Here is a 10,913-nt window from a genome sequence, read left to right as displayed (position 1 = left end):
CAACAGAGGGATACACTCCAAGACCAGGGAAGTATTAATACCACTCTACTACGCCCTGGTCAGACCACATCTGGAGTACTGCATCCAGTTCTGATCACCACACTTCAAAAGTGACATTGAAACTCTGGAGAAGATGCAGAAAAGAGCAACCAAAATGATTAGGGGACTTGAAACCAAGACTTACGAAGAGAGATTGCGGGAACTGGGCATGGATAGCCTAGAGAAAAGGAGGGCCAGAGGGGACATGCTAGCTGTATACAGGTATATGAGGGGTTGCCACAGAGAGGAGGGGGCCACTCTATTCTCCAGAGCACCAGAGGGCCGGATGAGGAACAACAGCTGGAAGCTGACCAAGGAGAGATTCAACCTAGAAGTAAGGAAGAACTTCCTGACGGTCAGAGCGATCAACCATTGGAACAACCTGCCTGCGGAAGTTGTGAACTCCCCAACTCTGGACACTTTCAAGAGGAGATTGGACTGCCATTTGGCTGGGGGGCTTTAGGATTCCTGCTCAGGCAGGGGTTTGGACTTGATGACCTGCATGGTCCCTTTCAACTCTAACAATCAATAAAATAAAATAAAATAGAATAGAATAGAATAGAATAGAATAGAATAAAAAATAAAATAAGATAAGATAAGATAAGATAAGATAAAATAAAATAAAATAAAATAAAATAAAATAAAATAAAATAAAATAAAATAAAATAAAATAAAATAAAATAAAATAAAATAAAATAAAATAAAATAAAATAAAATAAAATAAAATAAAATAAAATAAAATAAAATAAAATAAAATAAAATAAAATAAAATAAAATAAAATAAAATAAAATAAAATAAAATAAAATAAAATAAAATAAAATAAAATAAAATAAAATAAAATAAAATAAAATAAAATAAAATAAAATAAAATAAAATAAAATAAAATAAAATAAAATAAAATAAAAAAATAAAATAAAATAAAATAAAATAAAATAAAATAAAATAAATAAAATAAAATAAAATAAAATAAATGAGAAGGCAAATCAGAACCTATCTAGAGATCACTTTTCCTGCATTATCAACCGACAGGAATCTTCACCCCTTTTTTTCAGAGTCAAGAACCAGTGCAGTGGATATGCATTTAGGCCAAGCTGGAATTTATAAAGGAGATGTATCTGTGAATTGTCATTAGCTGAAAAGCAGCCAAAGGAGACTGTTAGTTTTAAACAGAAGCATTACAGAGGGGGGAAAAAACTTTAGCCTTTGTCCTTTTTCTCAGTTCAATATTGTCAATCCTATTTTATTAATCTCAGGAAATATCTAAAGCACCATCTCCTGTGTTTTGCTTTCTTTTCCCTTTCCTTCCAGAAGGAAAGTAATATGGGGAGAGAAATATCGAGCTGAAAATCGTACAAAATGGTTAACTAGCTGATTCATATTTTCCGCCTGTTATTAAAACTGGAAATCTCAGGAAGTTCCTTTCAAGCTTAACTAAACACAAAGCCTATTCATACTCTCTTGCATTAAGTTCAGCTTGCTTCTCAAGAGTTTGCATCAAATCTCATCTTTGGAGGTTTAAAGATGATCACTTTCAATATAGACACTCCTCTCGGTTTACTCTTGAATATACACTGCTCAAAAAAAATAAAGGGAACACTCAAATAACACATCCTAGGTTTGAATGAATGAAATACAGTGAACCCTCGATCATCGCGAGGGTTCCGTTCCAGGACTCCAAGCGATGATCGATTTTTCGCGAAGTAGCAGTGCGGAAGTAAAAACACCATCTGCGCGTGCGCAGATGGTGTTTTTACTTCCACTGCCGCCCGCCCTTCGCCCGCCCACCCCGTTGCTCGCGCCTGGGGTGCGCGCACGCTTGGGGAAACCCTAGCTCCGCTTCCCAGCTGGGAAGCGGAGCTAGGCTGCCCCAAGCTCGCGCGCGCCGCCCGCCCGCCCACGCTGTTGCCGGCTCCGCTTCCCAGCTGGGAAGCGGAGCTAGGCTGCCCCAAGCTCGCGCGCGCCGCCCGCCCGCCCACGCTGTTGCCGGCTCCGCTTCCCAGCTGGGAAGCGGAGCTAGGCTGCCCCAAGCTCGCGCGCGCCGCCCCGCCCGCCCACGCTGTTGCCGGCTCCGCTTCCCAGCTGGGAAGCGGAGCTAGGGTGCCCCAAGCTCGCGCTCCAGCCCACCGCCGCTGGGGTCTTACCGGGGCAAGAGGGGGAAGACCCAGGGAAGCCTCTGCCCGGCGGGGAAACTCCACCATCTACGCATGCGTGGAAGGGCACGCATGCGCAGATGGTGGAGTTTACTTCCGGGTTGAAAACTAGCGAAATAGCCCTTTCGCGATCCTTGAGGACGCGAAACTCGAGGGTTCACTGTATTCTCACTGGATACTTTGTTCTGTACAAAGTTGAATGTGCACAACAGTATGTGAAATTGATTATCAATCAGTGTTGCTTCCAAAGTGGACAGTTTGATTTCACAGAAGTTGGAGCTATATTGTGTTGTTTAAGTGTTTCCTTTATTTTTTGGAGCAGTGTATTTTGACTGTCCTCAAAATTTGCAAAATTATTTGTCCAAAAGAGATACCAAGACCCTAAAGTAAGCTGACTCACCATGTTTTTATGTACTTTAAATAATGTTCTGCCGGGCTCTCTGGTAGGAGCCTCCCGAAAATTCAAGGGTACAAATTGCAGACACACACACGTTTGAAAATTCAAAACAGTGTTCTTTATCACAAAATTCAAAATAAACTAAGAAGTCTTTTTGTATTGCAAAGAGCACTCCTCCCAAAACAACCAGGTAGTCCGCACAATTTCCCTTAAGCAGTCATTAAGTACTTAGCTAGCAGCTGTGAAGAAACTTCACACCCCTTCTTCTTCCAACGAAGTGAGACACACACACACACATTGCTCTGCTTTGGTTTCAAAGGCATGAAAAATCAACAAACAAAGTCCAGAAAACAGCAACACACGATTCCTGAAGAACTGCAATCAGCTACTCTTTCACAACGGCCAATCAGCAAGAGCCCTAATTACTGGAGCCCCACCCAACCACAGGTAGCCTCATTTTCTCTTGTAATAATCCTTCAGTTGTTGTCTCCTATGCATCACTCTGCATGCGTGGATGTGTCATTAATTCTTGTTGAGAATCCAGGGATGATACAGATGATTGATCTCCTCCTGGGCTGTCTGCCAAACTCCCCTCTTCCCTGTCACTCATGCTTCCTTGGTCAGATTCCATCGGGAGCAAAACAGGCCTGCGGCATGTGGATGTCTCCCCCACATCCACCTGCACATAACTTGGGGCAGGAGCTGGGCCAGAGCTAACCACAAAAAATAATATCTCTATTCTTCAGAATATTATTTTATGATTTTGTAAGCCAACCAGGAAATATCTGATTTTGAAATTGGCACCACAAATAGAATGGGATGAAAGAACAGAAGAATAGGAAGCTGCATTTTTGAAGTAAAAGGAAAAAGTGTTTACTTTGAGCTGCTTGGTGCTCTCTGAGCTTGGTGGGTTTTTTGCAAACGTTTCAATACTAAACTAGGTAATATCATCAAGCTGATGATGCTATAAAACCAGGCGTGAAATCCAACAGGTTCTGACAGGTTCTGGAGAACTGGTAGCAGAAAATTTGAGTAGTTTGTTGAACCAGCAAATACCACCTCTGGCTGGCCCCAGAGTGGAGTGGGAATGGAGATTTTGCAGTATCCTTCCCTTGCCATGCCCACCAAGCCACGCCCACCAAGCCACGCCAAGCCACGCCCACAGAACTGGTAGGAAAAAAATTTATTTTACCACTGTACAAAACTAGCTATTTTAATTTTAAGATATTCTATCTGCCTGCATGACAAACCTTTTGGCCATAGACAGAATCCCAGATACTTCATCAATGGTAGGTTTGGGATAATGTCGGCTCTTTTTGACCACTTTGATGTCTTTAGTCTCTCTTTGACCGCTTAAGCCAGGGGTGTCAAACTCAAGGCCCACGGGCCAGATTCGATCCACAGGGTGCTTAGATCTGGCCACAGGGTTGTCGTGGAAACAAGTAAGGACTGGCCAATGGTGCCTCTGCCAGTGAAAACAGGGCCATGGGTCGTGTGCGCCCTGAGCTCTGTTTTTACTGGCAGAGGACTGGAGGAGGCTATCATGACTGAAAATGAAGCTCAGGAGCCCATTTTCTCTGGTGAAACATTTGGGCCACCACAGGTGCGCCCGACACAAGTAACTCCAAATAGGCCATGCTTCCTGGCCATGTCTCTCCCCAGCCCCCTCAAAGTCAAACACCACCCTGATGCAGCCCTCAATGAAATCGAGATTTGACACCCTTGACTTAGGCTCTTCTGTTCTCCACTTGGTTGAGTCTCGACACCTGGCTTCTACAGAACTTTTTGTCCCTAATCAGAATTTCTCAAATAACTTGTCTGGTCTTATATGGTCCCCTTCTAAGCATTCGCTTTGTAGTCCTTTCAAAGAGCACTAGCGGAGGGTCAATTTGAACCTAGGAAGAAATCTGAGTTTGGCAAATGCAAAGTTGCTCTATCATCAAGTTAGAGCTTGGGTGGCGCAGGGGTTAGAGTGCAACACTGCAGGCTACTTCAGCTAACTGCTAGCTGTAGTTCAGCTGTTCAAATCTCACCAGGTTGGCTCAGCCTTCCATCCTTCCGAGGTGGGTAAAATGAGGACCCAGATTGTTGGAGGCAATATGCTGATTCTGTAAACCGCTTAGAGAGGGCTGCAAAAGCACTACAAAGTGGTATATAAGCCTAAATGTTATTGTTATGATGCTATAAGTTTTCTGCTACATGAAATTTGGGGGAGGCACCATTCTTTGTTCATTTAACTGCAGCCTTTTAGCTGGATAACTTACCAGGTGATTAAATGTGCTTCCAAGCAATTGCCAAACAACCACTTTCATATTAAGGAGAATGCCTGGTTGATGTTTACCACCAGCAGGTAGTGCTTGTCTGGCAAGGGGGAAACCAAGCCAAGGAATCCACCGATCAATTTGATGGATTCAAATTAAGGAAATCTTCAAATTCCTTCATCTGTTCATGCAATAAAATCATGAGGACAGCCCCAGTTGCTGCCCTCCTTTAACTGATTAGAATTTGACAATCGGGACACCAAAGTTCCCACAGTTTCATCACGAGTACAGATATTCTCTTCTATTTATTTTATTTATTTATTTATTTTGTCCAATACACAATGAAGGTTATAGAGAATATACTCGTAGTAAAATATATCAAAGAAAGAATAGAAGAAAAGATATAGGAATAAAATATGTCAATGAAGAATAGAGGAAAAGATATAGGAATGGAAGAAAAGATATGTGAGATATAGGAGAGACAACTGGACAGGGGATGGAAGATCAATACATAAATAAATAAATAAATAGATGGATGGATGGATAGATAGATAGATAGATAGATAGATAGATAGATAGATAGATAGATAGATAGATAGATAGATAGATAGATAAAGCAAGCAAGCAAGCAAGCAAGCACTTGGGGAAAAGGAATCCTCAATCTGAATATTGTACTGGCAGTTCTGTGTTAGCAAAAACTTCAGAAGAGAAGGATTTAGGGGTAGTGATTTCTGACAGTCTCAAAATGGGTGAGCAGTGTGGTCGGGTGGTAGGAAAAGCAAGTAGGATGCTTGGCTGCATAGCTAGAGGTATAACAAGCAGGAAGAAGAAGATTATGATCCCCTTATGTATAGCACTGGTGAGACCACATTTGGAGTACTGTGTTCAGTTCTGAGACCTCACCTACAAAAAGAGATTGACAAAATTGAACGGGTCCAAAGACGGGCTACAAGAATGGTGGAAGGTCTTAAGCATAAAACGTATCAGGAAAGACTTAATGAACTCAATCTGTATAGTCTGGAGGACAGGAGGAAAAGGGGAGACATGATCGAAACATTTAAATATGTTAAAGGGTTAAATAAGGTTCAGGAAGGAAGTGTTTTTAATGGGAAAGTGCAAGGGGTGACAATCTGAAGTTAGTTGGGGGAAAGATCAAAAGCAACGTGAGAAAATATTATTTTACTGAAAGAGTAGTAGATCCTTGGAAGAAACTTCCAGCAGACGTGGTTGGTAAATCCACAGTAACTGAATTTAAACATGCCTGGGATAAACATATATCCATCCTAAGATAAAATACAGAAAATAGTATAAGGGCAGACTAGATGGATCATGAAGTCTTTTTCTGCCGTCAGTCTTCTATGTTTCTATGTAAGAAAAGATATAGGAATAAAATATGTCAATGAAGAATAGAGGAAAAGATATAGGAATGGAAGAAAAGATATATGAGATATAGGAGAGACAACTGGACAGGGGACGGAAGGCATGCTAGTGCACTTATGCCCCTTACTGATCTCTTAGGAACGTGGAGAGGTCAATCATGTTTGTCAATAGTGTTTACTATGAAATAAAATCTGACTCCATCTGATACAATGAAGTCCTCCACAGGTAGAGTGCTGTATTGCAGGCCACTGAAGCTGACTGTAGATCTGTAGGTCAGTGGTTCAAATCTCATCACCGGCTTAAGGTTGACTCAGCCTTCCATCCTTCCGAGGTGGGTAAAATGAGGACCCGGATTGTGGGGGCAATAGGCTGGCTCTGTTAAAAAGTGCTATTGCTAACATGTTGTAAGCCGCCCTGAGTCTAAGGAGAAAAGCGGCATTAAAAACAAACAAACAAACAAATAAATAAATAAATAAATAATGCACTTGCGGGGAAAGGAATCCTCAATCTGAGTATTGTATTGGCAGTTCTGTGTTAGCAAAAACTTCAGAAGAGGAGGATTTAGGGGTAGTGATTTCTGACAGTCTCAAAATGGGTGAGCAGTGTGGTCGGGCAGTAGGAAAGGCAAGTAGGATGCTTGGCTGCATAGCTAGAGGTATAACAAGCAGGAAGAAGAAGATTGTGATCCCCTTATAGAGAGTGCTGGTGAGACCACATTTGGAATACTGTGTTCAGTTCTGGAGACCTTACCTACAAAAAGATATTGACAAAATTGAACGGGTCCAAAGACGGGCTATAAGAATGGTGAAAGGTCTTAAGCATAAAACGTATCAGGAAAGACTTAATGAACTCAATCTGTATAGTCTGGAGGACAGAAGGAAAAGGGGGGACATGATTGAAACATTTAAATACGTTGAAGGGTTAAATAAGGTTCAGGAGGGAAGTGTTTTTAATAGGAAAGTGAACACAAGAACAAGGGGACACAATCTGAAGTTAGTTAGGGGAAAGATCAAAAGCAACGTGAGAAAATATTATTTTACTGAAAGAGTAGTAGATCCTTGGAACAAACTTCCAGCAGACGTGGTTGGTAAATCCACAGTAACTGAATTTAAACATGCCTGGGATAAACATATATCTATTGTAAGATAAAATACAGGAAATAGTATAAGGGCAGACTAGATGGACCAGGAGGTCTTTTTCTGCCGTAATAAATAAATAAATAAGTAAGTAAGTAAGTAAGTAAGTCAGTCAGTCAGTCAGTAAGTCAGTAAGTCAGTAAGTCAGTAAGTCAGTAAGTCAGTAAGTCAGTAAGTCAGTAAGTCAGTAAGTCAGTAAGTCAGTAAGTCAGTAAATCAATAAATCAATAAATCAATAAATCAATAAATCAATAAATCAATCAATAAATCTGATAACAACAATGCATCGTGATATATGGCAGTAAATAAGGAATCCCCCCCCTCTCCTTCTTCTTAATGACACAGCTCATTCTTGACCAGTCTCTCAGTAGAAACAAGATGAGAGATTTCACAGGAGAGGAAAGTGACTTTCAATATAGAGGAGAACCATTCCAGTGTATGAGCAGATAGAGCAGAATCACGCTGGATAGGGGGAAGTTTTTCTCTTGGGGAATTTCTGTTCCTTCACAAAAGCTACTCATATGTGCCACAACTGAAAGTTTCTTATCAGCACCCAAGGTTTAAATATTAATAGAGTCCACTTTGCTGGGCAAAACAGTTCCCCAACTGTTTGAACATTCCCCAAATGTCACTACTGTGGTTGGCAGGGCATTCGGCCATTGTTTCCTTTCTAAAATAGAACATCCAAAACATCCACGAAGGGACATTCCACTACAAGTGAGTAGTTTATGCCGGGACTCTTGCAAATTGCTTCCTGAATATTCTGAAAATATCACCAGACATCATTTTTTTCTCTACGTAGAAATGTTGGAAACCCCCCTGCAAGTCTGGTGGGCATCTGTGTCATCAAGATGTCTCCCCTGAGGATTTACCTCACTTCCAGCTGGACTGGCAGGTCTGTTCTAGGCCTTTAAATCATTTCTGATTACTTACCGAAGGCAATGTTTCAAAAGTAAGTGTTTATGCATAAAACATCATCCATAGAGCCCGACAGCATTGGTTCTGGAGCACTTATTCAACAAGACTAAAAGTAAGGTGACCAGATTGTAACTTTGATAAAGACGGACACTGTTGATGGGGAGGGGGGGGGGGCGACTGAAAAAAATGATAGAGAATTTTACCTCTGCGTTTGTTTTTCCACTTAATATGTTAGGGTGGGGCTTCACCTCAAAGAAAGCCCCACCCTAACAATATTTTTCCCCAACGCCGAAGAGGTGTGCGCTCGGTCTCCTCTCCAACATACTGATATATCTCTCTCCCTCCCTCTCTCCCTCTCTCTCTCTCCCTCTCCCCATCTCTCTCCCCCTCTCCCTCTCTTTCCCTCTCTCTCTCTCTCTCCCTCTCTCTCTCTCCCTCTCTCTCCCTCTCTCTCTCCCTCTCTCTCCCTTTCTCTCCCCCTCTCTCTCTCCCTCTCTCTCCCTCCCTCTCTCTCTCCCTCTCTCTCTCTTTCCCTCTCTCTCTCCCTCTCTCTTTCTCTCCCTCTCTCTCCCTCCCTCTCTCTTTCTCTCTCTCCCCCTCTCTCTCCCTCCCTCCCTCCTTCCCTCTCTCTCTACCCCTCTCTCTCCCTCCCTCCCCCTCCCTCCCTCCCTCTCTCTTTCTCTCTCTCTCCCCCTCTCTCTCCCTCCCTCCTTCCCTCTCTCCCTCCCCCTCTCTCTCCCTCCCTCCCCCTCTCTCCCTCCCTCCCTCCCTCTCTCTTTCTCTCTCTCTCCCCCTCTCCCTCCCTCCCCCCTCCCTCCCTCTCTCCCCCTCTCTCTCCCTCCCTATCTCTCTCTCTCTCCCTCTCTCTCTCCCTCTCTCTCTCCCTCTCTATTTCTCTCCCTCTCTCTCCCTCCCTCTCTCTTTCTCTCTCTCTCCCCCCCCTCTCTCCCTCCCTCCTTCCCTCTCTCTCTCCCCCTCTCTCTCCCTCCCTCCCCCTCCCTCTCTCTTTCTCTCTCTCTCCCCCTCTCTCTTCCTCCCTCCTTCCCTCTCTCTCTCCCTCTCTCCCCCTCTCTCTCCCTCCCTCCCCCCTCCCTCCCTCCCTCTCTCTCTCCCCCCCTCTCTCCCTCCCTCTCTCTCCCTCCCCTTTCTCCCCCCCTCTCTCTCTCCCTCTCTCTCTCCCTCTCTCCTTCTCTCCCTCTCTCTCCCTCCCTCTCTCTTTCTCTCTCTCTCCCCCTCTCTCTCCCTCCCTCCTTCCCTCTCTCTCTCCCCCTCTCTCTCCCTCCCTCCCCCTCTCTCTCCCTCCCTCCCCCCTCCCTCCCTCCCTCTCTCTCTCCCCCCTCTCTCCCTCCCTCTCTCTCCCTCCCCTCTCTCTCCCTCCCCTCTCTCTCCCTCTCTCTCTCTCTCTCTCTCTGTTGGGCATGCGCAAATCAACCCAAAGCCGATAGCACCAAGGTTTTGGGCCACCACTTCATTTTTCCCTTCCCCCCTCCCCACTTTTCATCGGCCGATTTCAGGAAGCGATCCTTTCAAGCCACATCATCACCCAGCATCAGAGGATGCCAAGTTTGAAGACCTCTGCAGTAGTGCTTTCAAAAATGATTACTAGAAGTCAGAAGAAGACAGGAAGTGGAGCAGGAAGGCCTCCTTTCCATCCAATGATCAAAAACAGCACACAAAGAGCTGCATTGCTTCCAACTGTGAAACAAAGGGGACAAGATTCTCAGGAAAGTCCTTAACAATCCTTAGAGATACATCCCAGTTGTGTTGGTGCTGCATCTTTCAGTTATCTTTACCCTTCCTATAGGATCCAACAGGGCTGGAGGGCTTTCAGGACCCATCATGCTACCTGGGATAGATCAGGAGTGTTAAACATGATTCCATTGAGGGCCGCATCAGGGTTGTGTTTGACTGCATGGGGCTGGGGTGGGCATGGCCAGCTCAACATCACTTGTGTTTGGGGGTGCCTGTGGTGGCCCGAGTGCTCTGCCAGTGAAAACAGGTTCTCAAGTTCCATTTTCAGCTGCGATGGCCTCCTGCAACCCTCTGCCAACATGCAGTCCTCACAAGCTCTGTTTTCAACTGTAACAGCCTCCTGCAACCCTCTGCCAGCAAAAATGGAACTTGGGAGAGCGACATGCAGTCCTCACAAGCTCTGTTTTCAACTGTAACAGCCTCCTGCAACCCTCTGCCAGCATAAATGGAGCTTGGTAGGCACTCAAGTGGCCCTTGCAAGTTCCGTTTTCATTGGCAGAGAACCTTCACTGTTTACGGGGTGACCCCAAGGGCCTGATCTAAGCACCAGATCTGGGCCCCGAGCCTTCAGTTTGACATCCCTGAGATAGGTGATATAGCTGCTGTGTCACATCACCTGCCTATGGAACAACTTCCTCCCACAAATTTATTTTGATCTGTTCCAAATTCTCTTTAAGAAACCCTGAAGACCAGCATGTTCTACTTCTTTGTTTTATTTTTATCATTTTCCTTGTACAGGATATTTTTAAATCTTAGCTATTCAGAACCTCTGAGAAGTGGGAGACATATAAATGTATAAAGCAAAATAAATGCAAATGTCAAACTAGCTCTCTTGAAAGCCCTTTCTCTACAGCGGAATTCAAGGATCATCCACCTGTT

Source organism: Erythrolamprus reginae, chromosome 1 (assembly GCF_031021105.1).
Source record: "Erythrolamprus reginae isolate rEryReg1 chromosome 1, rEryReg1.hap1, whole genome shotgun sequence".
NCBI classification, from domain to species: domain Eukaryota; kingdom Metazoa; phylum Chordata; class Lepidosauria; order Squamata; family Dipsadidae; genus Erythrolamprus; species Erythrolamprus reginae.
The sequence above is the reverse complement of the archived record's forward strand: the minus strand, read 5'-3'. Positions refer to the sequence as shown.